At 47.6% G+C, this 24803-nt stretch overlaps 1 protein-coding gene and 1 long non-coding RNA gene across 2 annotated transcripts in view; both read right to left on the bottom strand.

Annotated features, from left to right (window-relative positions):
• The window catches only part of LOC127058370 (uncharacterized), a 278050-nt gene that overhangs the window by 124775 nt on the left and 128472 nt on the right, over positions 1-24803 (bottom strand). The gene's annotated exons all lie outside the window — the stretch shown is intronic.
• On the bottom strand, positions 1911-17827 carry LOC127058451 (uncharacterized). Its single transcript, XR_007776359.1, has 3 exons — positions 17776-17827; positions 10053-10103; positions 1911-2745 (listed from the first exon to the last, which is right to left on the bottom strand). It is a non-coding gene; the product is annotated as an uncharacterized LOC127058451 (long non-coding RNA).

The following is a 24803-nucleotide window of genomic DNA, read 5'->3' as shown; positions in this document are numbered from 1 at the left end:
TTGGCTTTCAGCATCACCTGAGATATGCATCACTGAAGTGGTCCAAGTTCGTGGCAACACACACCTACTGTGCACCCCTATGTACCAGGCCTGTTTCTATTGAAATGCCCAGATTCCAGTGGAACACTGGCAGCATCACATTCAACTGCTGCTGGGATTCCAGGGCTGGGCTAGCAGGGGGCTGCAGGGCGGGAGTGAGGGGCACTGGCAAAGCTGTATAGGGAGCTCATGACTGCTGCAATGCACCAGAGCCAGATTCTGATCTTGGTTATGTCAGCATAAAACTAGAGCAACTCCATTTGCTGCAGTAGAGTTGTTCTGGATTTATGGCGGTGTAACAGAGAAAAAAATCTGCCCTCCAATAGCTTACACTCAGAGGCCCAGCTCTTGGAGTGCCAAAGTAGCCAATGCTAAGGAACAAGGTCCAGAGCAGCCTGCACAAAAAAGAAAACAGATCCTGCAGCTTGCTAGCTAGAGCCATAAGAGCTCAACGTAGAGGCAGGAACCCGCCCCATCAGGCTTTACAGTCACAGGATTGCAGAGAGCAAAGGGACATACTGTGGAACAACACAGATTCTACAGGAGGGTTTTCACTCCAAACATCAAAAAGAAACTGACCAGGCCAAATAAATGAGGATTTCTTGAGACAGTAGCTTTTTTTATTGTAAATGTTGCTCTCTCCTACCTCTGCTGAGCACTGTACCAGCGACAGGGAGCCTGGGAGAAGCTGCCCTCTTTGAGGAACAGGAAACAGGGTTTCCACTCGGCGGGGTGGGGGGCTCCAGGCATCAGCAAAGCAAGCATGTGCTTGGGGCAGCCCATTTGCAGGGGTAACAGGGATCCAGCATGGGAGCTGAGAACCAACAGGGGGCCCTGGGAGCTGTAGTTCCTTGGTTAGTTCCCTGCCTATAGAGCCAGCCCTGGAGCAGGGAAAGAACTACATTTCCCAGCATTCCCTTGGACACTACCAACAGGAAAGGAAGAGGAAGGCAGGGAGGGAGCTGAGACCTCATGCTGTAGCCTGTTGTGAATGGAGCGCTGCACTGTGAAGGGTAGGGGTACCATATTTTAACATTCAAAAAATAGGACTCTCCACAGGGAGGGAGCGTAGCCCCACCCTGCCACCATCCACTCCCTCCGACTGCCCCCCACAGAAACCCCAACCCATCTGATTCCCCCTGCTCCCTGTCTCCTGATCACCCCCTCCCGGGACCCCTGCCCCTAACTGCCTCCCAGGACCCCACCCCCTGTCTAAGCACTGCTGGTCCTTGTCCCCTGATTGCCCCTCCCAGGACCCCTGCCCCTAACTGTCCCTTGGGACCCCACCCCCTATCTAAGCCTCCCTTCTCCCCAACTGCCCCCTCCTGAGACCCCCCCAACTTCCCCCTAGGAACCCACCCCCTACCTGTCCTCTGAGAAATCCCTGGGACTCCCATGCATATCCAACCACTGCCTGTCCCCTGACTGCCCCCCTGAATCCCTGACCCATCTAACCCTCCCTTTTTCCTGCCCCTGACTGCCCCCCTGAACCTCTGCCCCATCCAACCCGCACTGCTCCCTGTCCCTTGACTGCCCTCCCAGAACCTCCTACCCCTTCTCCAACCCCCCAGCCCCCTTACCATGACACTCAGACCAGCGTGTCTGGCTCCACACAGCACCAGACATGCTGCTGCATACATGCTGCTGTGCTCCCCCACAGAGCCACAGCCCCCACCCCAGCACCTGCCTTCCAGATTTGAACACCTCAAAATTCAGGAGTGCTCAAGCTCAGTTTGGGCAGCTGTTACTTCATTTCTCCCAAATCAAATATCCTGATCCACTATAACTAGCTGTAGAAAAAGTAGGATAAAATTGAGCAAGAAATGCTTCCCAGTGGTTATTAGGACTGGAATTGCTATTTTCAACAGTCATTGCCTTTTTGTTTGTTTGTTTGTTTGTTTAAAAGGAAGACCGTGATATTGCATTAGCAAATTCCCCATAGAAAGAAAGAGTGGAACAAAAAAAAGAAGCCACCTCAACTTTTCCTCATTTATGTAGGACTGTCTTATGCATCCAGATATCCTCCAATCACACAAGCTGAAAATTGTTCCACTTTACTGCAGTTCTGTAACCATATGGGAACCAGTCCTGTCTGTGTTCTGTGCACATCTACAATTCCTGCTGAATGACCTGCCCTGGGAGCGAGTTACCAGTGACCGAGGGCTGTGGCAGAAGTGGGTGCAGGTGGGGTGGGGGGGAAAGAGCCTAGGGCTGGGGCGGCAGGAGGTGTGTGGGGGGGCAATGAAGGGGGGAGTCCAGAACTGGGGCAGCAGGGGGTGTGGGTGGCGGGGGAGAGCCCAGGACTGGGGCAGCAGGGGGTGTGTGGCAAGGAGCCCAGGGCTGGGACGGGGGCAGCCAAAATTTTTTTTGCTTGGGGCGGCAAAATCCTAGAGCCGGCCCTGCTTCCACTGAAGCAATCAGTCAGCCTGCAGCGACTGAATCAAGTATGCAGCTGTACAAACATACTGGGAAGTTTATTCTCAAGAAACAGCAAATGTGTCTGATCTAGCCTCCTCGGGAGATTGGGCTGTTGCCTTAAAAAAAAAAAAAAAAAAGAAAAGAAATACAATGTGAAATGTGCAGCATCTCCCTCTCTGCCATGCTCAGGAAGGGCCTCCTCTTCTTCATTTTACTCCAGGGCTTTTTCAGGAAGGCTGTGATGTCACTACTTCTGCAAGCTGCCACTGCACACACTGGGAACCGGAGCTGTCGAGAAACCAGTGAAAGTAAGTCAGTCTTGTGCCTGGTGCAAATGGTAGCAGGAAGCAGAAAGAGTCTTGAAAGAGGAAAAACTAGGGCATGCCTCTGTCAGCTGTTTGGATACTGGGCAAAAACACTGACAATTTCATGAAAAACCGCCAAGTTGTTTCCATTTCATGAAGTTCAAAATTGAACCGCTTTTTCCATCAGTTTTCACAGAATATTTTTAAAAATCTTGAATTTTAAAAATTTCCATTTCCCTCTTTTTCAACAGATTGAAAAAGTAAATGATGTATTGGGCAGAGTTGGATTACGGTTTCATGGGTCCCTCTTCACCCCTTTCACCTGTGGTCCCAACCCTGTTCTGCCCCTTCCCCCACCCCATTGCCCTGCACCTGTTTCACCCAAAGTCCCATCCCATTCTGCCCCCCAATGTGGCTCTGCAACCCATTTGCTCCTTTCTGCCTCCCAAGACCACCACGGCCCTGAGCCACAGCAGGGAGTGAGAGCTACTCCAGTCCCAGGGCCACAGCTGGCTTCCCCACCACCCGGCGCTTCTGCCAGGGAGCAGTGTTGGGGCACAGGGGCTTTCCCCACCCATCTGGTGCTTCTGCCAGGGCTTCAGGCTTCTGCCACACAGTGGCAGATTTTTGCCAGGGCCCCTGGACACAAGCCTAATTGGCCCAGTGGCTAATCCACCACTGGTCTTTGGGGAGGGGGAGTCTTATTCTTCTCTCCCCACCCCACAACTTTTCAAAACTTTCTCCACAGCGTGGCAGAATTACAGTTTCCACTGGGCCCTGATGGTCTGAGGTGCTGAGCATCCACAGCTCCCCATGGCTTTAGCTAGAGTTATGGGTACTTAGCATTTCTGACGATCTGAGAGACAGTTCCTTGAAGGAGGGACTGGCCCTTCTGCCTTGTGCAACACTGTTTGTGCCCAACAAGTCATTAACAGTGACAGCTACCCACATGCAGACAGCCAGGGGTCAGTGGCTCCTAGTGTCCCATGGAATGAGGTATTTTACCATAGGGCGGGGAGGCAGGGCCATGAATGAAGGAGCTGTAAAAGAACCACAGCTCTGGGGACTGGACTGGTCTTTCTGACATCAACTGCAGCTTTGGCCTGGTCTACACTACAGAATTAGGTCAAATTTAGCTGTGTTAGGTCGACAACCAACCCTGTTCTGTCTATCTAAAGGGCTCTTAAAATCAACTTCTGTACTCCTCCCCTGCGAGCGGTGTAGCACTAAAATTGACCTTGGTGGGTTGAATTTGGGGTAGTTTGGACACAAATCGATGGTCTTGGCCTCCAGGAACTATCCCAGAGTGCTCCATTGTGACCGCTCTGGACAGCACTTTGAACTCTGATGCACTAGCCAGGTACACAGGAAAAGCCCCAGGAACTTTTAAATTTCATTTCGTGTTTGTTCAGCGCGGCAAGCTCAGAAGCACAGGTGACCATGCAGTCCCCCCAGCATCGCAAATGAGCTCCAGCATGGACCGAAAGGGACACACTGGATCTGATTGCTGTATGGGGAGAAGCATCTGTGCAGGCCAAACTCCGATCAGAAAGAAGAAATGCATATGTATTTGCCAAAATCTCACAGGGCATGTTGGACAGAGGCTACAACAGAGACACATAGCAGTGCCACGTAAAAGTTAAGGAGCTCAGGCAAGCCTATCAAAAGACAAAGGAGGCAAACAGTCACTCCGGGTCAGAGCCCCACACATGTCACTTCTATGATCAGCTGCATGGCATTCTAGGGGGGAACCCTCTCACTATCCCACCACTGTCCGTGGACACCTGCAACGGGGGAGTCTCATGCAACAGGGAGGAGGATTTTGTGGATGAGGAAGAGGAGGGGGAGAATGTGCAGCAGGCAAGCAGTGAATCCATTCTCCCTGGCAGCCAGGACCTTTTCATCACCCTGGAGCCGATACTCTCCCAAGGCAAGATCCCTGACCCTGAAGCTGGAGAAGTCCCTGCTGGTGAGTACACATTTGTAACTAGAGTACAGGGTTTAAAAGCAATAGCATTTAATGTTTGATTTGCCCTGAAGAACTGGGATGCATTCACGGCCAGTACAGCTACTGGAAAAGTCTGTTCACATCTCTGGGAATGGAGCAGAAATCCTCCAGGGACATCTCCATGAAGCTCTCCTGGAGGTACTCTGAAAGCCTTTGCAGAAGGTTTCTGTGGGGGCTGCCTTATTTCGTTCTCCACAATAGGAGGCTTTACCACGCCAAGCCACTAGCAAGTAGTCTGGAATCATTGCAGCACAAAGCATGGCAGCGAATGGTCCTGGGTTTTGGTCGCATTCAAGCAACATTTGGTCTATATCTTTCCGTGTTAGCCTCAATAGAGTGATATCATTCATAGTCACCTGGTTGAAATAGGGGAATTTTTGTAATGGAACAGTAAAAGAACCCCGTTCATGCTGGGCTGTTTGCGCTTGGCTAAAGGGGATAATCCCAGAGAATAGCCACGCGGCGGGGTGGTGGTAGGTGTGTGCTGCACATCCACCCAACAACTGCAGCCCCTCCTTTTAAGTGTGAAACCCAACCCATTGCTTGCTCTGGGAAAGGAGGGTGCTGCAGTTTGAAAACATTCCCACACATTATGAAGGCGTAAGAAGCCAAGCCCACATACCCTTTGGCTTACCATGACTGCCTGGAAACCAAATTCTGTTGCCCAGCCATGCGTGAAGTGTCACGATACCGGCAGGCGCTCAATATAAAAGGCAAAATGCAACCTTGTACCTAAAGCACATGTGCTATCTGCTGTGAATTGCTTGATTCACTGTGAAAGAGTCTCCCTTTTGTTCTCAGAAACGTTATCTTAAATTTTACTCTCCCTTTTTATCTCCCCCCAGCTGCAAATGTTTCTACGCTCCCCCTTTCATCTCCGTCCCTGAGGTTACCACAGATTAGAAGGCAAAAAAACCCACACTCGTGATGACATGTTTTCCGAGCTCATGCAGTCCTCCCACACTGATAGGGCACAGCTTAATGCATGGAGGCATTCAGTAGCAGAGGCCAGGAAAGAATTAAGTGAACACGAAGAGCGGAGGCAGGAGGCGATGCTGAGGCTAATGAGGGAAGCAAACAGACACTATGAAGTGTCTGTTGGAGCTGCAGGAAAGCCAACAAGAGCACAGACCCCCCACTGCATCCACTGTATAACCGCCTACCCTCCTCCCACAAATTCCATGTCAGCCACACCCACCCACTCCACTGCAGAGGATGGCTCAAGCAACAGAAGACTGTCATTCAAACAGTTTGAGTTTTAGTATGGCTACAATAAATAATGTGGCCTTGTCCTTCCCTCCTTCCCCATCTCACCCGGGCTACCTTGTCCGTTATCTCTTTTTTTTTTTAATTAATAAAGAAAGAATGCATGGTTTCAAAACAATAGTTACTTTACTTCGAAGGGGGGAGGGTGGTTGACTTACAGGGAATTAAAATCACCATGCTGCACCACTGAGAAGTACCCCTTGCGGTTTACATACTGGTTGGCAAGGTGATCCGGTGCCAAGATAGGGATAGGTGTTCCGTCTATCACCCCACCACAGTTAGGGAACACCATTGCAGCAAAGCCATCCAGTCTGATCTGCACATTTCTCAGAGTCACTATCCTTGATAGCAGAATGTCAGCGATTGCATTGGCTACTTGGATCACAGCAGCCGTCACAGTAGACTTGCCCACTCCAAATTGACTCCGACTGACCAGTAGCAGTCAGGCGTTGCAAGCTTCCACAGGGCTATCACCACTCGCTTCTCAACTGTCAGGGCACCTCTCATCTTGGTATTCCTGTGCTTCAGGGTGGGGGAAAGCAACTCACAGAGTTCCAGAAAAGTGGCCTTATGCATCCAGTGTGAATCATCCCATACCTGCAAAACTATGCGGTCCTATCAGCCTGTGCTTGTTTGCCAGGCCCAGAATTGGCGTTCCACTGTATCAACCAGCCCCACTGCAGTCATGATGTCCCAATTGCCACAGCCTGTGCTTTCAGGAACATCTGTGTCCATGGCCTCATCAAAATCCTCCTCGTGCTGGCGTCTCTCAGCCCGGTTCTGCATATACTCCAGGATAATGCACAAGGTGTTTACAATGCTCACAACAGCAGCGGTGACAGTGAGCTGAGTGGGCTCCATGCTTGCCGTGGTATGGCGTCTGCACGGGTAACCCAGGAAAAAAGGCGCGGAACTATTGTCAGCAGTTGCTTTCACGGAGTGAGGGGTGACTGACGACATGTAACCAAAACCACCTGCGACAATGTTTTTGCCCCATCAGGCATTGGGAGCTTAACCCAGTATTCCAATGGGCAGTGGAGACTGCTGGAACTGTGGGATAGCTACCCACAGTGCACCGCTCCGTAAGTTGATGCTAGCCACGATAGTGAGGCCACACTGCGCCGACTTAATACGCTTAGTGTGGACATACGCAATCGACTGTGCAAAATTTGATTTCTAAAAATCGACCTAATTTCGTAGTGTAGACGTACCCTTTGTTACCTCTTTCCTGCTGTTCTCCAGTCCCCCCTGCTGGCAACTCCTAGCTCCTAGCACTGGCTTCTAGTGCTGATTTCAGCTTTGCCTGCACTGGAACAAGCCAAGTGCACAGCTCTGCTTCTTTTCCTCCTGCAACGTGTGGTCTGTTCGCCAGGCACTGCCTCCCCCGAGCTCAGTTATAGATGCCCTCTCAAATGACTTCCCACGCTGACTCAGTACCAAGGGCTGTGGAAACGATGCCCAACTTGCTGCTGAGCAGATGGTTGTGTCGGCTACAAGTCTTCCCATTGCATGCCATGTCAGCTGGCAAGCCCCCTTCAGCCGCAGGGTAGGACTGGGTGGAGCAGCTCTTACTAAGCGAGAATTACTCAGAATGAGGGAACTCCCCCATGAGCAGCTAATCCCAAGATGGGGGAGTAGATCAGAGTGAACAGGCATGTATGGCAACAGCTGCATTGCCCTCTGAGCAATGCCTCTGGAGATCACAGCTATACACCCAGGTCTCCAATTTATGAATGCTCCTAGGCAGGTGCCCTTGAGGGGGGGAAATGGGTAAAGGGGACCCCTTCTGCCCTCTCCTCCCCTCCCCTACCAGAGCATGTTTGCAGATGGCAAGTGTAATTTGGTTGCTAGTGCTCTGGAAGTGCTGAGGGTGGGGGGACCAGTCTGGCTAGCGCTAACAGGCCAAGGTGGGGATGTGTTGAGGTACTAGCATGAGCGCTGGAGAGAGCGCTGTAGAATAGCTAAAGCAACTGCTGTAGGCTCCCCCAGCACTCCTGTCACATGACACTTGCTGTGCCTTCTGCAGGCATAATGCTCCCCACATTGGAATGGTGCTGGTTCACAGAGATCACCAACATGAAAGCTGGAAGGAATCCATTGGTTCATCTAGCCCCCTGCCACAGCAGGCCTACCCCTCAAAAGTAACCTTTAGGGCCTGGCTTTAACTGAACGGTTTCCGTTGTCCTGAGTTCTGGCAGCAAGACAGACTTGTTTAGTGCCTGGGGCAGCAGAGTCAGTAGTTAGAAATTCAAGGCCCTACAGAGACTGCTGTGAAACCAGCTGTGCTTCCAGCTCTAGCCCATCTCCCAAAGGACCTGATGGTTCCATTTTGAGACAGGTGAAACAATCATGGCCATTGAGCCAAGGAGGTTCATCTGTTTCTGGTCACTAACAAACACAATGGCTCTTGCTGCTACTTGTGCTTGGCTGTATCGGCACTGGTTTCCCCTAGGAAAAGGGGTGTCAGAGGCTCTGAGCGAGTGGATGGCTCAGATTGTTTTCCTGCTCAGTGTGGGGGAGCTAATCAAAGATTGGTTTAATCCATTTGCAACCTTTGAAGTGAACAAGCAGATGTCTGAAGTCACTCCCTTTAATCTTTACACAGCTGCTCTGGGTCACCCTCCCATCAGCCAACACCTCCACCAGTGCCTGCTGTGGTTGGGCTGCGAGTTCAGACAGCCTGCAGCCTGTTCTCCCTCAGACCTGGTGATGGTCTGAGTCCCTAACAGGCCTTCTTACAAATCACTCAGAAGGGAAGAGACATGCAAACTCCCCCCACCCCAAAATACAGTGGTATATGGCATCACCTGCCATCCCTCTCTAGGAGCCCCCCCTGCAAGTCTGGGCAGGTCGGGACAAAGCAGCGACATGTCTGGGCAGGTGCAGGAACCTTCATGGTCCCAACTCTCTTCCCCGCAGTCCTATATTGCAGGGCAATATAATATGTTACCGTCAGCTCCACTTACACACATTCTCCCCATGCTCTGAAATGCCTTCAGGGGGCAATTTAGGTCAATTCTGGCAAGGAAGAATGGGCAGCTGGGCTCTTGAGGAAGCTGTCCTGAACTGTGCTCTGACCACTGGTAGAAAAGACTTCTATGACCTTCTGCCAAGAGCGCCCTATCTCAGATTTGACTCTGGTCAGCAATAAGGTCCCCACTATTCACCAAGTCCATCCAAGCAGCTTCTGTAAGGTTCTTGAGCCTAAATAAAACTATAACCCCACTCCCATCTGCAGACAAAGTGTAATACCCTAGTTCCACTAATAGCTGCTGACTGCAATAAGGTTCATGAGTCTTATATAAGCAGAGGGAGAGAGAAGGTCCATGTTCTTGGCCAGACTGATCCCTGGTGTAACTCCACTGGAGTCACATTGCTTCTGTCTGTGTGAAACTGCCAAGGGGCAGACTGGAGATGCAGGGGACTACAGTTACTTTATTCAAGCTCCACCCACAACCCTAGACTCCTCCCTCATAGCATCAGAGTAGATGTTTCTGCTAAAATGACCAGTTGTGAAATAGTTAATAATGTTGATTTTAATTTATGACTTCCTTGTGAACAACCCACGCTCAGCTCTCCAGATTAAATGGTGACACCCCCAGCACACCCCCACGTAAACCCAACTCGCTGGGCTTTCAGTGGAGGCTCCAAATGGCCATTCTTGTGGGCTCACACTGATCCATGGGCCTCACTCTCTGTCCTGTCAAAGTGGCTCAGAGCAGGTTACTGCTTCCCACAGACAAGCAAAGAGATCCCAGGATGTTTCCCTTCAGTGGTTAGCCCACGGAAAGGAGATGGGATCTACTGCAGCTTTCAGCTTGAGTGATAACAGCTTGGAATCGAAGAAACAGGCTTCTAGCCCTAGCTCCATAAAGTTATGTGTCTGATTTATGTGGTAACTGTGTCCATTGTCTTTACAGCACATGGGTGAGTTACATGCAGGAAGTACTTCACTCTCCATCTTTAGCTCAGTTGAGTGGATGGAGCTATAGGAAGGGCTAACAGGAAACACTTACCAGGAGCCCCTCTAGATTTGATCAGCCTCAGACTGAACAGTCATTTCAGACCTGCAAGAACAAAACAACCAATAAGTGGCAGGACGGCAATTCACATCAGGAGAAAGAGTAGAAAAAATACCCAGGGAAAGAATTTTGCTCGACAGCCCTAGAGGAGAGCTCCACTGAGCACACTTTGATTAGCTGAGAGTATTGTTTCCAGCTGCTAAGGGGGAGATTTTATTTGATATTTTGACCTAGTTCTTAGTGAGTCTCAGAGCCATGACTTCAACACCAGTGCCTCAGTTCTGACCATAGTGGTGTAACTCTGGATTTACACCAGTTTAACTGACCTCAGTATGCTGACTCTGCATTTACACTGCTGCAACAGATCAGAAGCAAGCCCTGCAAGTGCACATACCTGCAAATAGCCAGCCATTATGGCTTAGATTTTCAAAACCAGTAATTGCATGTGGATGCTCAATTCCTGTTACTTTTAGTGCTAACTGGGTGTCCAAATCTTCTAGGTTGCCTTGTAAGTCTGAGGTCATATGTCCAACCATAGTTTACCCACTGCCTGGACATTAGCACTTATTTCAGTGCTGGTCAGAACATCAGGGCTATCCCTAGCTCTGTTTGGGGAGCACTGCAGGATCTCTGATTTAAGTGCCACTATGCCCAGGTGGAAGGGATTCAGAGTTCCCAGCTCTCAGTCTCTGTAGGATGGAATATTTACATTTACTTTCTGTAACTCCTGTTTACTATGTCCTTAAGGCAAACAGCCCAAGTTCCCAGCACTTTTGGCTATTCCCTGCCCCCCATCCAGTCAATCCTAAGCACGTCCCTGTGCTCAGTTCAGTCCCAGCCTTGTGCCCGGGGACTCATGTCCAAATCATACTTTGGAAGAGTGGATTCCAGAAGGATGCCTTCCCATGAGGTGACTGATGTGGGTTGGTGTTATTAGCCAGGCCTCAGTACCCCTGCAGTGTGCCCAGCAGTCCCACATCCTTTCCTCACTTTGTAGCTATTGGGATATGTAACTGTCAGGAAATAGACTGTATTAATAAACCTGTGAGTAGGTGTTTCACATGTTTCAGGAGGGTTATTTCAGCAATTGAAATTACTTTCCACTGTAGGGCTGAGGGACAGATCTGACCCCTTCCATTCAGAACTGAGGGGCACTCACTAGCTTGCCAGGTGATGGCAGCATTCCATGCTTCTAAACATGAGAGGGAGAGCTCACTGGTTTGAGCATTGGCCTGCTAAACCCAGGGTTGTGAGTTCAATCCTTGAGGGGGCCATTTAGGGAACTGGGGTAAAAAGGTGTTTGGGAATTAGTCCTGCTTTGAGCAGGAGGGTGGACTAGATGACCTTCTGAGGTCCCTTCTAACCCTGATATTCTATGATCTTGGTCTGAGTCTACCTGCCTTTCTTGCTCAGCAAGCTTGCAGGATCAAGAGGACAGAGATGGGGACTCTTGATAATTAACAGCAACCCACTGGGGTTTTTAGTAGTAGCCCTCTTCAGTTGTAAGGATTCTACAACACAGGATCATGTCAGGGATTTATGGTGTCTGTGGGAGCAGGGGGAGATAAAGATAGAATCTCAGAATTCTGCTGAGTGAAACAGAACACTGGCTGTGTGTGTGTCTTTCAACTCTTAGGCCCTGCTTACACTAGGTCTTAAAGGGGGAGGAGGTATACCCTTGTGGCTAAAACACAGGCCAGGGAGTCAGGAATGCTGGGTTCTAGTCCTGCCTGTGACCTTAGGCAAGTCATGTAATCTCTCTGGGGTCAATTTCCTTAATTGTAAAATGGGGATAATTCTATTTCAGAGGGGAATGTGAGACTTGATTCATTAATGTTTGTAAAGAACTTGGACACCAGTGGAAGAAGGTGCTAGAGAAGTGTACAGTGCTATTTAAATAGACATTACTGAACCATTTTAACAAGCAATTTAAATATAACTGCAGCTAAAATTATTTAAAAACATGGATGAGGCTAATGCAGTTCAGGACTATTTAGAAAAGCTGGATGAGCACAGGTCCATGGGGCTGGATGCGCTGCATCTGAAGGTGCTAAAGGAGTTGGCAGATGTGACTGCAGAGCCATTGGCCATTATCTTTGAAAACTCATGGCAATTGGGGGAGGTCCCAGATGACTGGCAAAAGGCTAATACAGTGCCCATCTTTTAAAAAGGGAAGAAGGAGGATGCAGGGAACTACAGGCCAGTCAGCCTTACGTCAGTCCCTGGAAAAATCATGGAGCACATGCTCAAGGAATCAATTTTGAAGCACTTAGAGGAGAGGAAAGTGATCAGGAACAGTCAGCATGGAGTAACCAAGGGCAAATCATGCCTCACTAACCTAATTGCCTTCTATGATGAGATAACTGGGTCTGTGGATGAGGGGAAAGCAGTGGATGTGTTATTCCTTGACTTTAGCAAAGCTTTTGATACGGTCTCCCATAGTATTCTTGCCAGCAAGTTGAAGTATGAGCTGGATGAATGGACTATAAGGTGGATAGAAAGCTGGCTAGATCGTCAGGCTCAACAGGTAGTGATCAAAGGCTCCATGTCTAGCTGACAGCCAGTATCAAGTGCAGTGCCCCAAGGATCAGTCCTGGGGCCGGCTTTGTTCAATATCTTCATCAATGATCTGAAGGATGGCGTGGATTGCACCCTCAGCAAGTCTGCAGATGACGCTAAACTGGGAGGAGTGGTAGATACACTGGAGGGGAGGGATAGGATACAGACAGACCTAGACAAATTAGAGGATTGGGCCAAAAGAAACCTGATGAGGTTCAAAAAGGACAAGTGCAGAGTCCTGCACTTAGGATGGAAGAATCCCATGCACTGCTACAAACTAGGTACGAAGTGGCTAGGAAGCAGTTCTGCAGAAAAGGACTTAGAGGTTACAGTGGATGAGAAGCTGGATATGAGTCAACAGTGTGCCCTTGTTGCCAAGAAGGCTAACGGCATTTTGGGCTGTATAAGTAGGGGCATTGCCAGCAGATCGAGGGACGTGATCATTCCCCTCTATTCGGCATTGGTGAGGCCTCATCTGAAGTACTGTGTCCAGTTTTGGGCCCCACACTACAAGAAGGATGTGGAAAAATTGGAAAGAGTCCAGCGGAGGGCAACAAAAATGACTAGGGGGCTGGAGCACATTACTTATGAGGAGAGGCTGAGGGAACTGGGATTATTTAGTCTGCAGAAGAGAAGAATGAGGGGGGGATTTGATAGCTGCTTTCAACTACCTGAAAGGGCGTTTCAAAGAGGATGGATCTAGACTGTTCTCAGTGGTAGCAGATGACAGAACAAGGAGTAATGGTCTCAAGTTGCAGTGGGGGAGGTTTAAGTTGGACATTAGGAAAAACTTTTTCACTAGGAGGATGATGAAGCACCTGAATGGCTTACCTACGGAAGTGGTGGAATCTCTTTTCTTAGCGGTTTTAAGGTCAGGCTTGACAAAGCCCTGGCTGGGACTGGTCCTGCTTTGAGCAGGGAGTTGGACTAGATGACCTCCTGAGGCCCCCTCCAACCCTGATATTCTATGATTCTAAATCCTATTATAAACCATTTTAGATACTGTGAGCTAGCACATCAAGGTCTAAAATGGCTTTGAGTAGCAGAGCCAAACCACAGCTAAGCCATTTTATTTGGCGCACACACACACACACACACACACTCTCTATGTTACATATAATGTAAAATGTGTATACTGTGTATTTTGTATGTACACATACATACTTATTTATATCTACTTTCTATCTATTATTTATATCTATCTATTTATCTAACCTTACATGGGTGTAACCCCCACTGATGTCAAAGAAAGATGCACCTGTGTTAAAGCAGGTGGAATTGGGCCCAGGGTTTTATATACAGCATGTGAACAGACAAACACAAACACATGCACAATTTCATGCAAAAGAAGAGCACTAATTCAACATTCAATTTGAGAAATCATGCTCTTAAAAATCATGAAATGCTAAAAAAGTTTTTTTATTATTCCCACTGTGTAGGAAAGATAGGAAGTATGGCAAGAGATCTTCAATGATATAAAACTCAAAAAAAAAAGAGTCCTACTAAAAGTGGAAAGTTGGTCAAATTACAAAGGATAAATATAAAGAATCAACAGAAATATGTAGGGAGAAAATTAGAGAAGCCAAGGCACAAAACGAGATCAAACTAGCTAGGACATAAAAGGAAACAAGAAAACATTCTACAAATATATTAGAAGCAAGAGGAAGATCAAGGACAGAATAGGCCCGTCACTCAATGAGGGGGGGAAGACAATAACAGAAAATGTGGAAATGGCAGAGGTGCTTAATGACTTCTTTGTTTCAGTTTTCACTAAGAAGGTTGGTGGTGACTGGACATCTAAGATAGTGAATGCCAGTGAAAATGAAGTAGGATCAGAGTCTAAAATTCAGGGAGGGTGTACACACCCCCTGGGAGGGGTGTAGGGAAATCACTGCCAGGGTGTTCTCCCTCTTATCTTAGCAAGCTCATACGTTCTGTTTCCAGCCTGCTTATCCATTTCCCCACCTAATCCTGTCTCCCAAGATATGAGGCCTCCTCCATGTTTAATTGCTCATGTCAAGCCAGTCTTACATAGGGGTATGGAACTATATAAAGCCCCTGATGCATGATTCTGCCAATCCAGGATGCGAAAGTGCCTTCCTCATATGATATGTGTGTGCTTTACCTGATTCATGTCATTCATTTTATCAAATTACCCTTTCCCCTTACAAATCAGCTCTTGTTTCAGATGCAGAATTCCACTACACCCCAGCCCGTTAGTGTTCGCAAAGCTGGGAAACTGTTTTGCATGATCTGGCTGAATTCTGGAGCTGGTCAAAAAATGCCAGTAATTTTTCACTGGAAATTTTGAGGGTTTTTGTTTTCATCGAATGTCTCCTGAGAATTTTTCAACCAAAATGACACACCAAAAACCATTTTCAGATAAAATGTACAGTTCCCAAAATCTGAAAATCATTCAGTAAAAATGTTCAGGTTTGGGTTTCCATTTTTTTTCTATGAAAAAACCAGAATAGTTTGTTGAAAATAATTTTTTCCACACATTATTTGCCAAGGTTGTTATCTCACATTGTTATCTTGGGAGGTCATTATGTTGGGGAGTTTCTGTACTAAACATTTTTATTATTATTAATTTTTACATAAGAATGGTCATACTGGGTCAGACCAATGGTCCATATAGCCCAGTACTCTGTCTTACAACAGTGGTCAAGGCCAGGTGCTTCAGAGGGAATGAACAGAACAGGGAATCATCAAGTAACCATCCCCTGTTGCCCATTCCCAGCTTCTGGCAAACAGGCTAGGGACACTCAGAGCATGATATTGCATCCCTCCCCATCCTGGCTAATAGCCACAGATGGACCTGTTCTCCAGGAATTTATCTAGTTCTTTTTATAATTCTGTTATAGTTTTGGTCTTCACATCATCCCCTGGCAAAGAGTTCCCTGGGTTGACTTTATATTGTGTGAAGAAGTACTTCCTTTTGTTTTTTTAAAACCTGCTGCCTATTAATTTCATTGGGTGACTGTTAGTTCTTGTGTCAGGTGAAGGATTAAATAAAATTTCCTCATTCAATTTCTTTGCACCAGTCAAGATTTTGTAGACCTCTATCATATCCCCATTAGTCATCTCTTTTCTAAGCTGAAAATTCCCAGTCATTTTAATCTCTCCTCCTGTTTCATCCCCTGATTATTTTAGTTGCCATCTCTGTACCTTTTCCAATTCCAATATATATATTTTAGGATGGGTGACCAGATCTGCACACACTATTCAAGGTGTGCACGTACCATGGATTTATATAGAGGCAATATGATATTTTCTGTCTTATTATCTATCCCTTTCCTAATGATTCCCAACGTTGTTTGCTTTTGTGACTGCTGCTGCACATTGAGTGGATGTTTTCAGAGAACTATCCACAATGACTCCAAGATCTCTTTCTTGAGTGTTAATAGCTAATTCAGATGCCATCATTTTGTATGTATAGTTGAGATTGTTTTCCAATGTGCATTACTTTGCATTTATCAACATTAAATTTCATCTGCCATTTTTGTTGCCCAGTCACCCAGTTTTATGAGATCCCTTTGTAATTCTTCGCAGTCTGCCTGGGGCTTAACTATCTTGAATAGTTTTGTATCATCTGCAAATTTTGCCACCTCATTGTTTACCCATTTTTCCAGATCATTTATGAATATGTTGAACAGTAATAGTCCCAGTACCGACCCCTCAGGGATACCATTATTTATCTCTCTCCATTGTGACAACTGATAATTTATTCCTACCCTTTGTTTCCCATCTTTTAACCAGTTACTGATCCATAAGAAGACTTTCCTCTTACTCCATGATGGCTTACTTTTCAAAAGTCAATTTAAATTAAATACTTTTTTTTTAATGTATATTTTTTTAGAAATCTAGACCCGTTATGTGTTTGGTGTAACTTGCATTATTCTTATGTTAAATTTGCATAATCCTAACATAACATTTACTTTATTCATATCTCTTTTATTTATCTCATTGGTCCTGACACCCCCCCTGTAAATGCGAACACCCCCCCCCTAATTTCAATTCCTGGGGAAACCACTGCACCCTGGGAACCATTTACTAAGAACAAGATAACAAGGGGGAAGAGAAGTCAGGAGTGTAAAGATGATGTAAAGAGTAAAGTTGAATATGGACAGCACATGGGCAGAGCTTGCTATATGGGGATAGGAACCTGCAAAGTAACCAAGCCAATCCCCGAAGGAATAATGCAATATATAGTGAATATAATGTATACAATGGAAGGGAGTTTCTGTATAACTTTGGATATGTGGTGTAGCCTGTGCTCACCCCCACATCTCAGCCTGAACTCAGCATAGCTTGAGGTATGCCAAATAAAGGACCCTGAGTGATGAAACCAGTGTCAAACAAAGTTCTTGGGGAACCAAATGGACAAGGTCTCAGAGGTACCCCAACATAGTACCCCAACATAGTGATGCCATGACAGATAAGATCCATTCATCTGAAGCAGGTAATACATGGTTTAATATACTTGGAGCTTTACTCTCAAGGATTGCATCCCAACAGGTTAGCAATGGCACTGGAAGGGTTTACATTTAAGAATGTTTCCAGGGCACTAAAGAAGTAAGTTAAATCTAAGGGCGGACCCTAGGGACTCCCCAGAGAGGTATCAGAAGAACACTGGAACCAGGTGAAAAAGGAACTCCAATGAATAGTGCTGACTCCATAATAATAGTGCTGACTAATGGCTGACTGCAGACTCAGACCAGCTGCATGGCTGGAGGGCTACAGCTGGGTGCAGTGTGATGGATGGCATTAAATGGGGGAAGAGGAAGGCCAGACTTAGTTTTAGGATTCCCACTTCAATCTACCACTTTCTGGAGTCACTGCATCCAGGTGGTGAATGCTCCCTCCCTTAACACACTCAGACTACACTAATGCAGCCAGGACTCCCCTACACTCAAACTCTTGTATTTCCTCCCTCTGGATTTACTTTCTCTCCAGGAAAATCTCCATTTGGTTAGATGGGAACCCAGGACTCCGGGAGTGTACTAAGAAGAACTCACAATCCATTGCTGGGTGCTCACTGTGCTGCAGAAAGCAAAGCTAAGTGTGTTTGGTCTGTTGCGCCATTCAACATGTGACAGATGAAATTACTCCAGTGAGCTCTGTGATGTCTGTGATCCCACTGATCAGCCCAACTCACCTATTTCATCCGTGATCTTCCCAGGGCCTCCAGAATGAGTTGCTTTCTCCTGTTTTAAAACAAACACACACAGCAAAAACAAAAGAAACATCAATACTGCAGCCTTCTGTCCAGGACAGAATTAACTTCCTCTCCCTGAAACAGCTAACCTCAGATGGGTGCTCTCTGACCTGATTCTTTATTCTGAGAGAGGCAGTAATAAGCGCATAAGATTTCATGGCCACAATTATAATACACACAATGGGTACCTCTACACCGTGATAAACAACCCACAGCACCGAGTCTCAGAGCTCAGCTCAGCTGACTTGGACTCCTGGGGCTCAGGCTGTGGGGCTAAAAAGAGCAGTTTAGACATTCAGGCTTGGTCTCCCCCTTGCCCAAACATCTATACTGTAATTTTATAGCCCTGAAGTCCAAGCCTCGCAAGCCTGAGTCAGCTCACCCAGGCCAGCTGCAGGTCTTTTACTGCAGTGTAGACATACCCTATGGCTGCAGCAGCAGTGGGGCTAGAATTCATATCCTTCTGCTCCAAAAGCACAGACCGCTACCACTTCAGCTAAAGGAAAATCTCTTTTACCTTTAGCAGTATTAGAGCTATGCCACACAGTCACCTGGTTCCATTCCATCAAGTGGAAGACACACTATACACCTATGACATTTTTTTTAAATACAAAAGAGTGACACTATTTCGTGCATCTGCCAGTGTGACCCTGAAAGACACCACCACCATGAAACAAAGGGACTGGAAGGAGGTTAGTAGTGGAGCTCCTTCAAGATTGGCCTTGGGCCCAACCTTATTCAATATTTTTATTAATGATCTTGGCACAAAATGTAAGTGTTCTAATGAAATTAGCTGATGAGACAAAGCTGGGAGGCATCGTCAATACAGAGGAGGATTGGAACATTATACAGAAAAATCTGGATGACATTGAACACGAGACACAGAAACGGGATGACCTTCAATAGTATAAAGTGCAAGGTCATGCACGTGGGGTCTAATAATAAGAATTTCTGATACAAGCTAGGGGCTCATCCACTGGAATTGACACAGGAAGAGAGAGACCTGGGCGTGTGGGTCCATCACAGGAGGACAATGAGCCACTGATGTGATGTGACTGTGAAAAAGGCAAACACAATCCTAGGATGCATCAGACTCATAAACTTTAAGGTCAGAAGGAACCATTATGATCATCTAGTCTGACCTCCTGCACAATGCAGGCCACAGAATCTCACCCATCCACTTTATAACAAACCCCTAACCTATGTCTGAGTTATTGAAGTCCTCAAATTGTGGTTTGAAGACCTCAAGCTGCAGAGAATCCTCCAGCAAGTGACCCATGCCCCATGCTGCAGAGGAAGGTGAAAAATCTCCAGGGCCTCTGCCAATCTGCCCAGGAGGAAAATTCCTTCATGACCCCAAATATGGCGATCAGTTAAACCCTGAGCATGTGGGCAAGACTCACCATCCAGCACCAGGAAAGAATTCTCTGTAGTAACTCAGATCCCAACCCATCTAACAGACAAGGCATTTCCAGGAGAGATAGAGAACTGTTAATGCCTTTGTACAGTAAAACCTTATCTGGAATTATGTGTACAGTTCTGGTCACCCATGTTCAAGAAAGATTAATTTAAACTGGAGCAGGTACAGAGAAGAGCTATTAGGATGATCAGGGGAATGGAAGGCCTGTCTTCTGAGAGGAGACTGGAAGAGCTTGGCTTGGTTAGTCTAGCAAAAAGAAGGCTGAGAAGGGATACAATTGCAGCATAAAATATATTAGGGGAGTAAATACCAGGGAGAGTGAAGGCTATTTAAGCTATAGGACAATGTTAGCACAAAACTAAATGGCTATAAACTGGCCATGGACAAATCCAGGCTGGATATTAGAAGGTTTCTAACCATCAGAGAGGTGTGCTTCTGGAACAACCTCCCAATAGAAATTGTGGACAAATTTATGAATGCAGTTGTATGACAGGGTTACTTGTGATGGTGCAGGTCAGGGCAGAGTTCAAAAGCCCTGCGGCTCAATTCTGCTTTATGGCTTATATTCCTAAAGCACAAGTTTCAGAGTTTCAGCTGGCCACCTGGAGGGGTCAGGAAGTGATTCTCCTCCAATGTATTTGGAGATTTTTTTTAATTCCTTTGAAGGAATCCATCCATCAGGGATGGCCATGGCTGGAGATGAGACATTGGGGGAATGGGCCAGGGCTCTGTGGTGATACTGAGCATTATCTCTCTCAGGTGCTGGACTGGCAGGTTCTTGTTCAGATGCTCAGGGTCTAACTGATTGCCATACGTGGGGTCAGAAAGGAATTTCCCCCTACGTCAGATTGGCAGTAACCCTGGGGGTGAGGAGTACACCTTCCTCTGCAGCGTTTGGGTGCGGGTCACTTGCCAGGATCATATGGGTGCATCTCTGTGATGTTCCCCTCGGGTGTTATCTGGACTGGTGATCTGCTAGGTCACTCCAATCCTTGACTCTGGGAGCCAGCCTTACCCTGCTCTGCTGTGAGAACCCCCACTCCTGGGCTGTTCACGCACAGACTCTGGCATGTAAGCTGCTCCTTGGATTGTGCAACCGAATGACACTAGCCAATATCTCCGGTCCCAGACACAACCCTAGGAACCTCCATCTTGCAGTGCCCAGTTATGCCCGCTGGATGCTGCAAGCTTATATGAGTTTGTCAATTTAACAAAGAAATTGATGTGTACTAGGCTTGTTATCCCAAGGGGAACCTCTGACACACTGCAAACCAAAAGCACTGCTTCAGGTAGAATAAACAAACAAATGTATTAACTATAATGATAGATCTTAAGTGATTATAAGTCAAAACATAAGAAGTCAGATTTGGTCAAATGAAATAAAAGCAAAATGCATTCTAAGCTGATCTCAACACTTCCAATACCCTTACAAACGTAGATGTTTCTCACCACAGGCTGGCTGGTTGCTTTTCAGCCAGGCTCTCCCCTTTGATCAGCGCTTCAGTCACTTGGTGTGGTGTCTGTAAATGTAGGTAGAAGAGAGGAAGAGCACGGCAAATGTCTCTCCCTTTTATCATGTCCTTTTTTCCTGTCTTGGCTTTGCGCCCCACACCTTCAGAGTCAGGTGAGAATTACTGAGTCTCTCTCAGCAAGGTTGAGCAATTCCCCTGGTGGGGCCTCATGCAGGTGAGTCATTGCATTGTAGCTCCCTTGCTGGACAATGGCTGTTGATGGATTGTTTGACACTCCATGCGGGCGTTGGTTACTTTCCTTGCTGCTGCCTCTGTAGAGCTAATATTTAGCTGATTCCCCCAACTTACAGCATGTTTTAGTGACAACCATACTACACAATTCTCATAATTTCATATGCATTAGTGATATACATATATGGATAGATAAATTACATTCAGCAGATCATAACCTTTCCCTTGATACCTTACAAGGCATGCTTTATATGTAAGACCACAATTGTATGAAAATGAGGAATATGGGGGTTACAGCACACTCCCCCAAGGTATAGAATGTCACAATCTCACTTAATCATTTCCGTGCTATTGCAGGGGCCTTGCGCACTGGTGCATCTCAGTCCCTCCTGTTCTCTTCCTGTGGCACAGAACAGTTGAGTCCAAAGTATCACAGCCCACAGGAAACTGATTTCAGTTGCTGGGGGGGTGTTGGAGGCCTGTGATATACAGGAGGTAAGACTAGACGGGGGCGTGCAAATTTTTTGGCTTGAGGGCCGCATCAGGTTTTGGAAATTGTATGGAGGGCTGATTAGGAGAGGCTGTGCCTCCTCAAAAAGCCAGAGGTGGCCCAACCCCTGGCCCCTACCTGAAAATGTGTACAAGCCACCATCAATGGAATGGCCATGACTGTGTTACCAACACTAAGCCATCCTACCGTCCACACTGGCTATTCCAATAGTCATCATAGCCTATGGGGCTATAACAAGAATGACCATGCTGCAACACAGATAACATGTTGGGCTTTCATAGAAGAATAGCACCTCCTTTAATGATGCCAAGGACAGTGGCCCATTCAGGCTGGCCCGATGGAGGAAGTGATACACTCCAGACCTTTGTTTTTTGTCACATCACATCAGCGGCCACCTACTATCATCTACAAGGTCATCTACAAATTCTCGATGACCTTCCCAACAGCCAACGCTGCCCAGTCATGATTTCCGTAGATCTACATGTTCCTCTCATTCGATTCCCTGCACTGGAATTTACAGTCTGCTGGGTGGTCCTGCTATGCAGTGATTGCACAGGACTTGATAAACTGGATCTCATCATATCCAGCTCATTACCACTGCTTAGTAGGCCTACTAATATCAACCACCAAATCGAGGATTGCAAGGACCTTCAGAAAAGTATTCACTCCTTGCTGGACAGAACAGAGCAAGACACTCTTCTGGCAATATCATGGCAACAAAAGCCCCGAAACTGCAATGGCACTGCTTGAGTCTTTGAACTCAGCAAGTAGGAAAAGGCTGTGTGAAACCATGATGGCTCTTGACTTCACAAGGTCAAGCCATAAAGCCCGGAAGCTCCTCTGTCTTCTAGGCAGTGTGGTTCCAGCAGCCTACCAATCATCTCAAGTAAGTGCGAATGCCATTGCTACATAGTTAGCTGTCAACTCCAACGTGCAATGGATAAAAACATCAGGTGACAAGTCCACAAACAACTTTAGTGGGCATCAAACTAGTGCCAGTTGTCTTCATCCCTTTCTGCCTCCTATATAGTAGATGAAGTGGACATGGGTCTCCAACACTAAGTCCAGGAAAGTGGCAGGAATGGACAGAATATGCCCCAAATTGCTGAAGAACCTTCGCCTGAAGGCAAGATGTTGGCTGGCAGACTTCTTCAGCAACATCCACCCTTCTGGCATAATACCGAAAGAGTGGAAGGTAGCCAAGCTCATAGCTATTTTGAAGTAAGTATTGTATGTTTATGAAACTTGATTGTTAGGGTTTCTTATTTCTGCTATTGTACTATGGGTCAACTGACATTTGGTAACCCAAGTATGTATGTATTTTCCAAATACACTCGTGTTGCTGTATAAAGCTAGACTGATACATTCATAGATGCATAGATTTTCAAAGCCTGATGGGGACATTAGACCGAGTCTGACCTCTTGTATAACACAAGCCATAGAATTTCATCCAGTTACCCCTGTACGAAGCCCAGTAACTTATGTTTGACTAAAGTATATCTTCTACTACTGATCTGAAAAAAGGGATAATAGTGAGATGGCAAAAGTTGCAGATGATACAAAGCTTCTCAAGATATTTAAGTCCAAAGCAGACTGCGAAGAGTTACAAAGGGATTTTACAAAATTGGGTGACTGGGCAACAGGCAGATGAAATTCAGTATTGATTAATGCACATTGGAAAACATAATTCTAACTATACATATAAAACAATAGGGTCTAAATTAGCTGTTACTACTCTAGGAAGAGAGCTGGGAGTCATTGTGGAGAGTTCTCTGAAAACATCCACTCAATGTGCAGCGGCAGTTAAAAAGGCTAACAGAATGTTGGGAATCATTACGAAAGGATAGATAGGAAGACACAAAATGTCATATTGCCTCTATATAAATCCATGGTATGCCCTCATCTTGAATATTACATGCAGACTTAGTTGCTCCATCTCAAAAATGATATATCGGAATTTGAAAAGGTACAGAAAAGGGCAACAAAAATGATTGGGGTATGGAACAGCTTCTGTATGAGGAGAGATTAATAAAACTGGGACTTTTTAGCTTGGAAAAAAGAGAACTAATAGGGGGGAATACAACAGAGGCCTATAAAATCATGACGGGTCTGGTGAAAGTAGATAAGTGTTATTTATTCCTCCTCATAACACAAGAACTAGGGGTCACCAAATTAAATTAATAGGCAGCAGGTTTAAAACAAACAAAAGGAAGTATTCAGTGATGAGCTGCCAAAATATTAACAACCGGTTCCCTCCTCCTCACCCCACGAGGAGATCGTGCCCGCCCCCCGGGACTCCTGCCCCATCCAACCCCCCACGTTACTTGACACTCCACCCCTAGGACCCCTGCCCCATCCACCCCCCTTCCCTGTCCCATAACTGCCCCCACCACCCCATCCAAGCCCTCCTCTTATTCCTGATGCCCCCCTGGGACTCCTGCCCCATCCAATCACCCCTTCTCTCTGTCCCGACTGCCCCTGGAACCCCTGCCCCTGACTGCCTCCCACTACCCCATCCAACCCCTGGTCCTTCCTGACTGCCCCTCCAGGACCCTTGCCCCCATTCAATTCCCCTGTTCCCTGCCCTCTGACTGCCCCGAGTCCCAACCCTAATCCACCCCCCGCCTTCTATCCAACACCCCCTCCCTGCTCTCTGCCCCCCTAACCGTGCTGCCTGGAGATGGGGGCCGCGCCACCCAGAGTCCGAGCTGGGAGCCACAGGTGCTGGGCTGGAGTTGGGGGCCGGGCCAGAGCCACTGGCCAGCCCAAAATCGGGGGCCGGTCCGCAGCCAGGACCGGGGGCTAGCCCAGAGCCAGAGGCCAGAGCCACTGGCTGGCCCGGAGTTGGGGGCTGGCCCAAAGTTGGGACCGGGGGCTGGCACGGAGCCACTGGCCAGGCCAGAGTTGGGGGCTGGGCCGCAGTTGGGGACTGGGCGCTGACCCGGGGCCGTGCCACCCGGCTGGCCGGAGTCAGGGCCGGCGCCTCCCTGGGGCCGTGCCGCCTGGTTTCAGGGCCGGGGGTTGGCCTGGAGCCACGCCACCCGGCTGGCTGGAGTCAGGGCCGGAGCCACCAAGGGGCGGGGGGCTGGCCTGGAGCTGTGCCGCCCAGCTGGCCAGAGTCAGGGCCGGGCCTGCCCTGGGGCCAGGTGCTGGCCTGGAGCCGCGCCACCTGGCTGGCCGGAGTTGGGGCCTGGCCTGGAGTCGGGGACCGGAAGCTGGCCTGGAGCCTCGCCGCCTAGCCGGTCAGAGTTACAACTGGTGCAGAGTTGGGGACCAGCCCGAAGTTGGGGCTGGACCGGAGCCACTTGCCCGGCAAGAGACCGGGGGCTGGCCC

This window comes from Gopherus flavomarginatus, chromosome 9 (genome assembly GCF_025201925.1).
Source record: "Gopherus flavomarginatus isolate rGopFla2 chromosome 9, rGopFla2.mat.asm, whole genome shotgun sequence".
NCBI lineage: Eukaryota > Metazoa > Chordata > Testudines > Testudinidae > Gopherus > Gopherus flavomarginatus.
The sequence above is the reverse complement of the archived record's forward strand: the minus strand, read 5'-3'. Positions and strand labels throughout refer to the sequence as shown.